Source organism: Drosophila busckii, chromosome 3L (genome assembly GCF_011750605.1).
Source record: "Drosophila busckii strain San Diego stock center, stock number 13000-0081.31 chromosome 3L, ASM1175060v1, whole genome shotgun sequence".
NCBI lineage: Eukaryota > Metazoa > Arthropoda > Insecta > Diptera > Drosophilidae > Drosophila > Drosophila busckii.
Window position 1 is genome coordinate 13,840,271 of NC_046606.1, and position 15,644 is coordinate 13,855,914.

Sequence of the window (15,644 nt, forward strand, 5' to 3'; positions counted from 1 at the left end):
TCTTCTTCGAGTTGTTGCGAATGTTGAAAGTTTTGCTTGCTTGCTACCTTCGCCTTTTACTAGCGACACAGCGCAATAAAAAATAACAACTTATTACCATTGCTTTTAGTAGTTTTTATAACTTTTACGACTTTTTAATAAAGTTGCAATGCATTTGTTGCCTGCCGTTGGCACCGAAAGCGGCAAGAGTTGCAACTTGCCGCCTACAGTGAGGACAAAGTTTTTGTTGGCGCTCGCGAGTCGCAAGAAATTACGCGTATACGCACCAAAGTAAGTCAGGCCATATCACACATACGCCACGTGCCACACCGCACACACACACACACACATATGTGGCAAAAGCTCGCTGACAGGCTAATCCTGGCCACAGGCTGCTACAACAACAACAACAAGCAAACAATGTCTCAAAGTGCGTTGCCATAAGCCAATGATGCTGCCACTGCTCTGGCAAAAATGCTAATTTGTCTCACACACACACACACACACACACACACACAAACAACAACAACAGCTGCTGGCCGAAAACTTTGCAGCGCATCATACACTGCAATTACAATAGCAACAATAACTGTAAACTCTGCTTGTCAAATGCACTTTGCCGAGCTTTCTCTTTGTTTTGCAGCCATTTTTGGCTGCCTTCGTTTTCGCCTAGCCCCGAAAACTTTCACCGACATTTTACCAAATCTAGCCACAAAATGTCAAACCTAAAACCGAAAGTTATGTGCAAATTATGTGCATCTGTGTGTGTGCGTGTGTGTCCTACTCACTCTTTTGTATATATGTTTATTTATATGTGTGTGTAAAAGTTTAAAGCCAAACGCTTGGCATATAAACTTGCATTTTTATTGTTTAAATTAAGCTTGACTAGCTTTAGCTTAGCTTTGGTCTTTAAGCATAATTAGGCATATATACTTGGTTTATATTGAGCAATAATATTTGTAATTTATTTATTTGAAACAGCTAAAATTTTGTGCAAACAAATTCAATAAAAATGCAACTTATTATATATATTTTTTATTTTTTTTTAATATACTTGCAATCCTTTTTATTAAAGATAATAAGTAAGCTATTGGCTATTTAGTATTCTACAGAGTTTTACATTCATGACTACTAACTCCTTGGGTGTCTAAAGGAGGTCTTTTCAGACGCCTACGATGCTGGCTGTTGTCAAGGAGGTTGACTGCCAGTTAGTTAGTGTGTCGATCCAGTCTCTCCTGGTATTTCAGGATATGCCTTTTAACCTCTTCGGTTACAGTCCAAATTCCAAGGTCAGTGTGGATCACTTTGTTTTTGACATAGTAGGGTGCCTTGACAAGTTTGCGAAGAGTTATGTTTTGAAATCGTTGCAGGATGTCAATGTTCGATGTTGAGGCTGTACCCCACAACTGGATGCCATACGTCCATATGGGCTTGAGTATGGCTTTGTATAAAAGGACTTTATTTGTAAGGCTCAGCTGTGATCTATAGCCCAGCAGCCATTTTAGACTAAGCTGTTTTCTTTTTGTCTTAATGTGCTCTGCCCATGTTAGTCTTCTGTCGAGTGTTAAGCCGAGATATTTAACTTTATCGACAGTAGGCAGTATAGTGCCATTCAGTCGAACCTCCGGGCAATACTTTGGCCGAGTTGCGAAAGTCATGTGAGCTGACTTGCCTTCGTTAATGACGATGTTCCATCTTTGTAGCCATGGACTTCCAATTTAGTTAGTTCGTAGCTGCAGAATTGCTGATGCTTCTGCGTAATCAGTTGAAATAATATATAATAAAAGAGAGAATGTAAATATATGTGTGTAGTCTATATGTACATTCATTATTAACAAAAGATTTGACTGAAATTTGAATAACAAATAATTATTTATAAATGAACTAAATATTTACAAGTTGTTTTATATTTATTTAAAGTAATTTAAAAATTCTTATATATATATATTCGTTGACAATTCATTTGGAATATTTGCAATTCGATATTGGTTTGGTCAGTGATTTCGTTTGTGTTAATACTAAAGTAAAATTAAATGCATTGCTTAGCACAAAGTTTCGCCGACACTTTTGTTTGTCACAATCTTTTTACTTATATGCCATTTGTTTAAAGTAATAACTTCAAGCGTTTTGGCACACACACACATACAGATGCAAGTATATACGCTATACATGCGTATGGAGTAAATGGGCTTGTGGCTATGTGTTGGGGGGCACTTAAAATGGCGTCGCCGTCGCCGCATGCTTAACGCTTAGCGCCGCTTAAGGCACCGCAGCTGCAACGTTTGGAAAGTGGCATGCAGCTGTAATAAGACAGCTCGTTTGCCACGCCCCCCAATGCCACAGCAATCGCCCACGCTGGCTGTCTGTCTAGCTTGCTTGGCTGCCTGTCTGTCCGTCCGTCCGTCCGTCCGTCTGTCTTGTGCTTTGCCGCTTGTTAACTTTTGCTCATTTGCGCCAAAATGCATGAGAGCAGATACTCTTAAATGTGGGCGGAGTGGGGGAGGTTGCCCTCAAGGGGCTTAGAGAACAGGTGCACATGCAAAGTCTCAACACGGCCATAAGTCAACTTGACAAGTGCCAGTAAACGGCTTTCGTTTGACGCTTAGCTGCTGGCTTAGGCTAGAGCGAAATGCTGAGAGAGAGAGAGAGCGAGAGAGACTGAGAGCAAAGCAAATTTAGCTGCAATTTGAACAGAAATAAACACAAATCTAATATGAACTTAACTGAAATACTAAAAACAAATAAAAAGCAAAACAGCTCTGCATATTTTTATAAATCGCTTGTTTTTTTAACTTTCTTTTTATGCCTGCATGTTAAATTATATGCAAATATTTCTTTACCTCTGAGCTGCATAATATTTATGCAGTTTCGCTTTCATTAAATATATTTATCTTTGATTTACATTACTTTGCCAATATCAATATCAATTTGCTTGCAATTTGCTATTAAGTAAACATTTCATTTGTTGCTGCAGCAGACTGGAAACTTTAGTAATTAAAAAACTTTTAGCCAGTTTGCCGTTGCTGCCACTGCCCAATGCCACTGAAGCATCTCAATTGTTATTGCGCTCAAATGACCATTTCAGAATTGCGCATTAAAATAAGTAACAAGCTATAAGCGCTTAATTAATTTACTCTCAAATGTTAAACATTAAATGCAGCTAAATATGAACTGAGTGTTAAATTTTGAGCTTTGGGTTAATTGAGCTGAACGTTATTTATTCAAAAAGCGATTACATTTTGATGCGCTCAAAAGTAGACTAGATGGAAGAAAAGCTAAAATCAAGTAAAATTAAATTAGGAAAATAAAACTCTTACCTTTAAATAGGTTAAGGTTAGATCGAATTAAGTTTCATGCTCTTGAGCACGATGAACAGCTAGCCCCTCTATAGATTATTGATGTACTAAAAAATTGATTGTAAATAATTTTAGGTTCTTTCAAACTTTGAAATAAAATCGGATTAAACTATACTAGCGTTGCAAACATAATAAAAAATGAGTATATTTGTTTGCCTTAAACATGTTTTAGCCAAAATAATGAGGGATCAGTATAATGTGCTGAAAGTATTCAAGTTTTGAAAGTAAAAATGAGTCAGATTTAAGTTTAATCAAAATTTTTTATCAAGAATCCGCTGATGACCACTTATAACAAAAAATTCGTCACCTGCTGTAGGCCAACCCTTAATTAAATTCTGGGACTACGCTTATGCTTTTAGAACTTTTACACAATGTGCTAAAATATTTAATGCAATGTTGCTTGACTATTAAATTACATTATCAATTTGCAACATGCATTATTATTTATTCCACTTAGATTAATGTCGCAAAATTACTTAACACTCTTAATTCCATTAGACGGTTGCATAAATCATTTTACAACATTTTATGCTCTGGGCAACATTTTACTTGCCACATAATTATGCAACACAAGCCACGCAAACCAGCATTGACATGTTATGCAAAATATTCGAAAGCTGTGTGTGTGTGTGTGTGCGTGTGTGTGGTTCTGTGATGTCATTGCTGTTGGCCATGAAAAAATGCAATTGATTAAAAAATCATGGGGGAGGGGAGTAGAACGTTGGTTAGCGATTCGAAATTTAATGCCAATGTTGCAATGAAATTGTAGCTTAGCAAATGGAGCGCCAAAATGATTGCTGCAAACCGCTTTCGATTGTGGGGCAATGCCAATCAAATATGTTGAAGCGGTAAATGCTTGACAATTGGTCAATGGCTATTGTCAATCTATTTGCATTGCGTGCCGGAAACACCTGAGGCTAAAATGCTGTGCAACAAAACGAAGCACAAGCAATCGAATTGTGCTAGAAAAATTGTTACAATCGCTTTCTCTCTCTTTCTCTCTCTCTCTCTCTCTCTCTTGTAGCCATGACATTTAAATATACAACAGTTAAAGTCAAAGTTAGAGCGACTGATTGTCAATTAAATTGTTGCCGCAAGCACAAGGCGCACTTGCCACATTGCCACGACTTAAGTTGGGGTAGGGGAAGGAGGCGAGCAAACTTGATTTGCGTTTTGCGTACGCCGTAAATGCTATTTGTGGTACCCCAGGCGGCACACACACACACTTGCAAACATATGCGGCTATCAGTGTGTGGTGGCATGCCGCATGCCACGCGCCACCAAAGCCATTTCATTTTGCGCCTGGTCTAGGTCGATGTCGCCTGCCTCAATCAATTTCAATTTATCAATTTTTACAATCAACTGATTTTTATCAATTTTATTGCGCTTTTTAAGACCCAACGCGGCATGTGGCATAGGCATAGCCATGCCATACATACTTGCCTCAGGAGCTCAGGAAATTTGACTGCCAGTTGCAAGGACTCTGCCTCAGCTGAAACAAGAACAAGTCAATAAAATCAACAAACTTCTCGTTGCCACTCGTGTGCTGCTTTCATTTCCATTTCTGCTTGTTTCCCATTTCCCATTTCCTGTCAGTGTTATTGCCCTAAGTATGTTGTATGTATGTGTGTGTGTGTGTTGCCTTTCTAAATTTACAATTTGGCGACTGTGCCTCGTTACTTATTCAGCTATTTATTTATTTGTTGAAAAAAGCAAACGAGATTTTATTAATCATGCGGCTACTTGAATTGTAATAAGTCAATCGAAGTAATGCGCTTAATAACTGAAGCAAGCGAATTTATTATATATATTTAAAATAAATTGAAACTTTAGAATAATCGATTATATCGAAAATCATTGCATTGAATTGAATTGCGCAATTTTATTAAATACATTTTAAATTTAATTTACAGCCAAAGCGCTGAGCTGATTAAATAATAATTTTATGGCTTTGCTCAGTGGTAAGCTGCACTAAAATATTTAATTAAAATAAATAATGCTACATAAACTAAATTTAATTAGCTGCATTTCCAAAACGAATAAACAATTGTATTTTATGCGATGAATTTAAATTTAAGCCAATTGGCGCTGGCAATTATAATAAATTTTTGCTAAGCGCTGGCATGTGGCATGTGGCAAGCGGCATGCGGCATGTGTTTACTAATTTTGGCAAATAGCAAACGGCTCGTACTGCCAGTGCCTGTGCCTCATATTTAACAAAAGATGATGGCCAAACTTGCTCAAAATGTTGCGAGAGAGAGAGAGAGAGAGAGAGTTTGGAGTGCGGAGACCATTGCACTAATTAAAGTCAACACTCGTTACTATGACCTCATTATACGTAAATCTAAAGACAAGCAGACGATGCCGCCAGCTGCGCTTATGGGGCCTGGAGTTTTTAGCTGAAGAAAGTCGGAGTGGGCACATGGCTTCGGTCTTTGTACACCCGATACACTTTTTAGGTTCATTAGGGTAATGAAGCAGCCGCAACCTGCGAACCAACGAAACATACAATATATAGATAAAGCCAGCGCCAGCGCCAGAGTGTAAACAGCAGCACAACAAAAATAATAATAAAAGTTATTTGACTTTACTTTATGCTCGCTATAACTACAAACTACAATGGACGTAGTAAAATCAAAGATGAGAGGCTGAAGCATTTTTCCAAGCATAACAATCTGTTGCAAGCAGACAGTGAACAGTTTAGAACTTGTATTTGTAATAAGCATAAAGCATGAAAGGATAATGAAAGGAGAATTTCAAATGGTTACAGTTTTGAGTCTCATTTGATATGAAACTTTCAAGTTGTAAATGGTTGACTATGTAGCCTATTTAAAAATCGACGAGAATGCAAGATATATACTCATATATACTCAAATTCTTATACAATTCTCAATTAGTTGCAACTTCAGCTGAGTAGAAAAATTTAAGAATAAATTTGTATAATTAAAATTCGCAAATTTGAAGTAAATCTTTGAATTGTAATATTTCGTAAAAACATCAACATAATCTTATTCTAGCATATGTACATATGTCTCATATGTGATGCTTTTATTATTGTTATATATAATTAGATTAAGTTGCTCCAGCGGTAACAGCAAGCTTGTTTAAAATAAATCATTTTTTAATACATTTAAAAAAAAATCTTATTCAAAATGATTTAATTTTCCAATGGTTTGCTCCTTTTTAGCTTATTTCGATTATAAAAATAAAGTTGTTGAGAATAAATTTGCGCATTTGTTGAATTTTAAATAATCTGCTCACATTTTCTGGTTATAATCTACTTATATGACAAAAACTTTTGATAAAGTGTATGCAGTAGTCAAGCATGCTGTTTTTCCATTAGATAAAGTTGTAATAAATATACAGTTGCATTGTCAATGTTTATTAAATTAATATTAAAAACCACACATGTGCATAATTTATGTAAATTGCAACAATTTTCAAATGTTTAAGTCAATTTAAAACAAAACACATAAATGCTAAATGCGCTCACTAAATATTTCTACAAAGTTGTGAGCTGTCTGTCTGAAAGCAGCTTATGTGAAATATAATTGTTGTGAAAACAATTTACATACAAAATAGTTGAAATTGTGTGTGCGCTTAGTAGATTTGAATTGTTTTGCGTAACAAAAGATGCAACTATTGGCATTAGAGCAGCTGAGACTTAATTTGTAATTGAAATTGTAGTAAATTTTGTAATGTCTTGAAAAATGAAGTCAACATAAGTCGTTTGAGCAATTGAAAAACAAAAGCTAGCAAGTCTGCTTGTAAAAGTTGTTGGCATTAAATATGAATTAGGCTAACACACACACACACAAGCAGCGAAAGGTCAAAGGCAAAATGGCAGCTTATACTATAAGTACATAGTACATACTAGTGGAAGGAGCCAAGGTCCTTTGCCTTGAACGTGGCTGCATGTAAATGTGGAATTGTGCTTTTGACAGTCAAAGGATAATAATATTGATTGCTAGTTAGTTTTGCTTGTATGTGTGAGCAGGTGTGTGTTGTTTGCTTGTATACCGGTCAAGTTGCCAGGACAACGACATTGAAACAAGGCCCTTTGTCTCTAACATTTACATACAAACAAGCAGGCACACACACACACACACACACACACACACACACTTTAGTCTGCTTGCGTTCTTATAATGGCTTTTTAATTGAAGCACCAAATTCAATGAATAAACAACAGATAGTTTGGCCCAAGTTCTTATTTATCTTTGACCCAACAGCAAACACACACAAAGCACAAAAGGAAATATGCCAAAAGTTCTCTTTGCTCTCTCTTTCTCTCTGTCCCGCTGCTTACAAAAAGTGCGACCAGGGAAATATTTCTAATTGACTTGAACTTTTGCGCCATAATGAATATGCAAAGTGCTTGAAAGTTGAATTTTTTATATGCACACACACACACATACACACACAGCCATGAACAGAAGGCACAAGGTCTTAATCGATAATATTAAAGTGGCAGTAGTTAGTTAGAACATTAAGGCAATTGCTTTAGCTTTAGTACAATTGGTTGGGTCATTAATTCAAAGTTTAGCGCGCTTATCAGCAACGGATTTGAACTGCATGTGGAACAAACACAAATTATATGTTTACTATTTTAAAACTTGAATCGTAACGATGATTTGTGTGTTTCAAAAGTTTTGTCACCATGATTCAGGAGTTTTTAGTTGCCAGCATGACGAAACAATTATTTAATAATTAGGATTAACTCACCAATGTTAATAATAGTTGTGCGATCCTCAGCATCTGTAAAAAATTTATTTTATGCATGCACAACAAAAAATTAAGTTAATTTCTAATTTAAATTTTTTTTTATTTACTTATTATTATAATTATACATTTTTTTTTATTTTTTCATAATTAAGAAAATATATAAATTGATCTATTTTTGGAGTAACTAGAGTAGCTCTGATGTGCTTATTTAATTATAAATTCCTATTGTAATTTAATCGAGCTGTTCAGCTTATCTTCTTTACTTCACACCCTTGCTCTACACACACACACACACACACAGCCACACTCACTACCAATTATTCTTAATTACCAGGCAATGGCTCTCAAAACTTGGCTTTTATAGCAATTGAGCGAGCAGCGAGCAGCTCGTTAGGTTTAGTTGAACTTTCAGTTTGCGGTTCTAGACTCTTGCCCCTTGTGAGATGGCCATGGTCATGGTCTGTTGGCCAGGTGGCAGGTCCGTTTTGGGCCAAAGCCACATTGACAAGTCATTATCTCTCAAGATTGAAATATGAATCCAAAGCTATAGCTGTAATTATATGCTATATACATATACATATATCCGAAATGCTTGTTGCCCACATACAGCTCATTATAGCTGTGTGGCATGCCGCAGACGCTGCCAGAGGCGAAACTGTCTTGCTGCCAGTGCTTGTTAAGCCGACTGCGTGTCAGGTAACCAATTAATCGAGTTTGGCCAGCCAGCGCATATCTAAGCTTAGACTGGACTGGGTGTGGTGTGGGTTATTTAGTGTGCTTGGGGATTTCTTTTTAATGTTTTACAGTTCAATTATTTTGGGCATTTGTTTATAATTAAAGCTGCGCATGACATTGTTGTTGTTGTCGAAGGCTTCGTGACTGTTTGGCCTTTTATAATTAGCGGCGAGTTTGGGTTGTGGCAGGTTGGGTTGCTGCTGCCCCAAACATAGTTTTGTGGTCAGCGAATTGTTTGGCTGCTTTGTGATTGCGACTTTTAATTTTAAGTGTACGTGACTTGTTTTAATTAAGTAACAACATGAAAAACAAAACAACAGATGTAAAATAATTTTATGCATAATCTGGTTTGCAGTTGGGGTGGGCAACAGAATTATGCATAAAATGTTATTTGTTTTACAAGTCTTATAATGTAATTTGATTTTCATGTGGGGCGTAGCCTAAATAAACTTAGACTTATGGCTTCAACTAACTTGCACTTTAAAATTTATGCACTTTAGCGCCAAAGGCACCACCACAGTCGCTTTTTATAGTTGCCTAACTTTTCCCAATATAAAATACACTACACAACACAAGCTGTCGCTGGCCACAACAAGTGAAGCATGCAGCAAATACAAATAGCCGAAATTGAAGGCAAGTTTTAGTTGAAAAGCTGTCGATAAGACGCTGTACGAAACTTGTTAACTAAGACTTCTAAATTCATTTGCTCGCAACGCAACTTAACACCAAAAGCCTTGGACAAGCGCATAAAAAACTTTGGACAGCCCCGCAAAAAACAAAAAAAAAACAGGAAAACTAAACTCTCTTGACTATGGAACAAGTTTATCAAACGATTGTGGCAGGCATACTTGCAGTCGTTTTTTTCTTCTTCTTCTTTTTTCTGTGCTGCTTGCCTTGGCCGAAAATGTCCAACTGTGTTTTGGGCCAACTTACAAGCAAAATAAGCAGCAAGAACAACTCTTCTCTGCTACAAGTAGCTTAAATAAACAGCCTGAAAAAAGTATGCAACACTTTTTGTTTTCAAAGTATGCAACACTTTTTGTTTCATGCCCAACTCTTTGGCTGTTACTTTTGGCATGTTTTTATTTTTATTTTTTATGTACTTAGGCGTACTTTCATTAAATACTTGCAAGGCACCTACTTATATGCATTGTTCTAGCTCCAACGCTGCTTATATTGCGTTCTTCTACTTACGCTTTGCATATTTTAAGTGCTTATAACCCATTACAAGCTGCCGCTGCCGCTGCCTCTGTTGCTTGCTATTGTCTGTCTGTTGAACACAAGTCGTTGTGATAAGACTGGCAACTCTACCTTTTGTCTGGTTTTTCATTCGCGTTGAAGTGTATCAAATGGTTATATTAGCTTAACACTTATTTGTACAGCAAGCAATGAAAGCGGCTTTAAACGCAGCTTACCACAACTTAAGCTGCTTTGCACTACAGCTTGAAGTTTTTATGACTGCAAATGCAACTAAAGTTGCGTACTTTATGCAGCTCAAGTTGCATTAAATGGAATTTTGTTGTTGCTCACAAGCAGACAGAGAGAGAGAGAGCAGAGACAGAGATAATAATAGATTATAATTAGCAGAGTAATCGAGTTTAATGCTGGAAAAGCTTTCATTGGCGTCTCAAGCGAAAAATAATACAAAAGCCGATTATTTTTTAAAAAATGTTAATGAACCCATTATAATTAGGTTAAACTATTTGAATTATAAATTCAAATTCCTGATATCCTAACATCTTCAAATGTTGTTAACAGCCTGCTGTGAAGCCGTTAACAGAGTTTTGCATTATAAGAAAATGTACACAAAATTTGATCACATATTTAAAATAAAGTATTTGAAAACAAATATTAAAAAAAAAATAGAAAATAGTGTATACAATGTGAATAATTGTGAGCTCTTAGAAATTGTTAACACTGCTTTAACAGAGCCATGTTAGACGCTAGAGAAAGTGTTAAGCCAAATGCAAATTAAACTTTAATTTTTGAACTCATTTATTTTAGTTGCTGAGCCTACTAATTCTCAACCGAAGATTAAAGCTTAAATTTATTGCTCTTAGCTGTTGGGTAAACATTTGTCAAGTTCAAACATGTACATCAGATTGCAAGATTTGTTGACAGCATATTTTACTCAAGTTGCTGGGCAACAACAATTTTATGATTTGAATTGTTACTGTTACTGTTGTTGCAGATCAGCTCGTTTGGCCTGTCATTTGCTTCATTGTCAATTGTCTGTCTCTTGTGCTTTATTTTTTCTCTCATTTTTATTATTTGCTTGTGCTGTTCGTCTGAGCTGAGGCTGAGGCTTCTTCACTTGTTTTTATGACTTTTACCCGCAACACTTTTATTGCCTTAGACAGAGTCACGCCTTCGTCTCCCCAACCCACAACCAACAAAAAAAAGAGAAGCAAAAATAAAACAATGGACGTCGAGTGTTTTTACAACTTAATTTGCAGTTTGTGTTCGGGAGAGAATACTGTAGAATGCTTTTAGGTGTGGCTGCTTGACTTTGGCTATTGTTTAGCTTTTGCTATCATTATACTCATTGCTGTTGTTGTTGTTGTTGTTGTTCTTGTCTGGGGTCATTACTGTTGAGTCTTTGGCTATGAAGCGCACCCTTAATTGGCATGTGGCATATCGTTAAACAGAAAAATTAATTTATGCATTATTATTACAATTAATACAAAGCTCTTTCGGCTTTATAGCTGGTTGGCATGGTTATTAAATTTACACTCGAAAGTCTAAGCAATTAAGTAAGTTTGGTTTAAATCAATGACGGCGGCAGCGCTTAAATCATTTATGAGATGGAGGGGCTTACTTAATTATTTGTCAAACGCGGCGTATGCGTAACTTTTTGAACTTGCAAAGCAAATTGAATTAAACGCTTTGAGCGGCAACGACGGGCGGATTAAAATGTCAAACTAGTAAACTAATATAAACAACCTACTTTTTACACACACGACACACATACACTTATGCACGTACGGTCGCCATTTTTAATTAACGGCTCACAGAACTAAATTGAAAAATTTGATTAAAAACTTTCTATGCAGTTGGCAAAAGCTCAGGCAAGAAATACAATTTTCAAGTGCAACTGTTTTTCGCCGTGTGTGTGGTTGTGCAATCCTTTCAGCTCTTCCTCCCTCTCTCTCTTTCTCTCTCCGGACTTCGCTGTGTGTAAAAGTGTGTTAGGGTGCAAGCCTGGCTAACAAAGTTTCTGTTAGTTTGGCTTCACAAATGTTTTAACATCATTTTATTTATAAAAAGCAAAACCGTTTGCCACTTGCAGTTGCCGCTCTGCTATATATGCATATATATGTACATATATATGGGCGCATGGGCGTGGCACATTAACACTTGTCGTGTCAGTGTCGCATGTCGTAGCCGCCGCCGCTGCCGCCGCTTGTTGCCAGTTAAAATTAAATACACGCTGCGCTGTCTGCGCTTCAGCATGAACTCATACGTAAATACGTGTGTGTGTGTGTGTGTGGCTTAAGGGTGTGTTAGTGGGTGCAGCGTTGCGGAAGCGCGCTACACTTACGCTTGCCTGCTTTTCATATATATAATGTATATATATACATATATATATATTATATATATATATATATACATATGTCTGTTTGTAGTTTTCATTGTATAAATATGAACATGTTAATGCAGTACGCAATGATATTTTAGTTTTGTTGCTGCCGCTCAAATTTCAAATTTAATTTATTTTCTTTGTGTAGGACTTTGCCTTTGGCTTCAAGTATCAAAAGAGAGTTGCAAACTGTCATCATTTGCGCTCTCTAAACTCAACTCAGTTAAGTTCCTGGAAATCTGCCATTGTTGAAACTTTAAGCTAACGCAAATTGCACATTAAGTTGCATAAAATATCAAAGCAACAAAGTTTATGCAGCTAATTAAAATTGTTGCATATTATTGAAGTGTAATTAATTAAAAAATATTATTTTAAAAACGAACTAATGGCTAAATTGCAATTAATGGTTACGGTAACATGAAAAATAATTCGGATTTAATTGAGATAAGAAACTACAAAGTAAACATCGATAATTTTTAAATTATTTTAGAAAGTGGCCAATAATATTTTACAGAACTTACCAAAAATATTTGTAAAAATCAATAAATTAAAATAATCAAATTTAAGGACTATCTACAATTATTTTGCATAATCTCCAAATTTCTTGTAATTTTGCATTAAAATAATCACATTTAAGGACTATCTACAATTATTTTGCATAATCTCCAATTATTTTGTAGTTTGCATTAAAATAATCAAATTTAATGATGATTACAATTATTTTGAATAATGCCCAATTATTTTGTAATCATAATTTATGAGCAATTGATAATATTTCAACTGCGCATTTTATCAAAATTCGTGGCGAGTGCTTGCCAATAATAATTTAATTGATAAGCAATCATAATTGAAACTTAATCGCTTGAGGTTTCAGCCTCAACTCTACATATCTCACAATATATTCAACATCTTTAAGGATACAAAACATGCACGCATTTTAGTTAGCAGACAAATAGTCTTGACTAAAAGCCTATTTACAAGAGTTCAAAGCGGCTAGAACAGGCAATTAGCATGCAAAACAAGTCGTAAGCGAATGCGTTTCATTTATATGAAAATGCATAAATATAGGCAACGGCCAAGAGGCATGCCAAGTATGTGTGTGTGTGTGTGTGTGTGTGTGTGTGTGTGTTGAGCTGCATTTGCATTTCTTGTTTAGAGACAATGGTTGGCGCTGTTACAATAGCACGCATTGCTCGCGGCGGCGGCGGCAGCTGCAACAGCAGCCAAAATGTATGCAACATTATGCGGCATGCGGCATGCGGCATGTGCGCTAAACAGTCATGAATTTCAAGCGGACAACAACCAAACCGAACCGAACAGAACAAACTCAGCCAAGCAACCAGCAAATAAACACACACAAACGCCCACAAACGCGAGCTGCTTGTCACACCCACACACCCACACAGCGCCCCCAACTTGTTTGCTACGCTTTGCATGCGTAATAAATGCGACGAGTGCAAAATTGCAGCCGCCTGAGAGACTTGCAATTTGACTTTTGCCACAAAAAGCGGCAGCAACGTCGCCCTGCTGTTTGCTGTTTCACCAGCAGTTCGCCAGCATTTCCTTTATTGTCGCTCTCTCTCTCTCTCTCTCGCTGTCTCTTTCGACACAATGCACATCAGCTAGTGATAATTTGCATGGCATACACAAATGTAAATTTGCTGGCGCGCCCAAAACAATCGCACGTGAGAAACAGAGAGAGAGAGAGAGAGCTCAACGCTCTCTCGAGGCGCAGCATGAAGTCTCTAGGCGTGCGGCACGCTGGCAAATCAATTGGAAAAGCCAGACATTAATCAATTCCATATTGATTCAGGCAATGTCGTTCATTGTGATCTACCTGGCAGAGCGGCTGCATTTAAGCCAACAAATGTGTGCGGCATTGATTTAAGCAGAGTATTGTTTACTAGCAAGAGGAGCTTATGAAAAGCAAAGCTTATTAATTTTGCTATATGAGCTCAGCTATAGATTCATTTCAAAGAATTGCAAAATATTAGTAAAATCCCCACAATTTCTGATTCAACTGTGAAATTCCACAATTTGCAATTGATAAGATACTGTAAATTCTACAAGTAATTGCATGCAAAATGCATTGCCAAGCATAAAGTGCAGAAAGGCTTTATATTACTTAGAGCAGCTTCTGTGGAAGTGGAGTGCAAATAATATTTATAAATCCAAAGCACACAACAATATTTCTTGTATATTGCTTATGGCAATGTAATTTACATTTAATACCCGATTGTCGTATAATTTTACAGCTCAAAAGAAAGCAGCAAGAGAGTAAGTGAGAGAGAGAGAGCGGAGAGTGTAGGCGAGTTGAGATCTCTGTATAATTTACAGCCATGCCGCACACATTGTTAACAATTGTTGTTGTTGTTAGTTGGTTGGTTGCTGGTTTGCTTTGGCATTGCAAGCAGCAGCCATTGGGCTGGGGGCTGCAATGTCTGGCTTACACGTCGTATGCGTATTGTAATTATGCGTCGCCGGGTTTTGGCTGGCATTTGTGGCATTGCAACGTTCAGCATTGTTGCTGCTGTTGTTGTTGCTGTTGTTGCCTTGCTAATGGCATGCTGCATATTTCATTACATTAAGTGCCAAAACAACGGTATAATCAACTTGTTTTTGGGCCATGTTTACCACACACTCATGAACAGTTCTCTGCTCTGCTCGGCTCTGCAGTTGGCAGCATACGCTATGCTGCGGCTTTGCCACTACACTGATTTCTTATAGCTTATAGGCATTACTAATACGCCCTGTCGAAATCGAAAATAGCATTCAACTGACTCGACTCGCTTGCATTATAATTTAATGTGCTTAACGATTGCCAACTGACTGCTGTGCAAATAAAATTTATACGCAATTCGCAGTGTAAACTAAACAAATGCGTTGAAAAATATAAACAAATTCCCTTGGCTAAATTATATGCATACCGAATGAAACAATGAAACAAATCGCAAGCTGCGAATGGATGCTAAAGTAAACTAAACTAGGCGGGGATGCCCACAGTATAATAACATTTCCAAATTTGTAATGCAATTTATTCATTTCATATAATAATATTATGTTGCTTACGTATAACACAAACTAAGTTACAATTTACACAATGATTTGTTGAACAGTAATTGTTTGATGTGCTAAAAAAATGATAAACAAATTAATTTAGGAATAAATTATAAGTAAATAACTATATAAATTTATTATATAAGCAAAATATTTTTTAGCTAATGTTTTATTATTTTACAATAATATTATTCAGTTTTTTTTTTAACAAA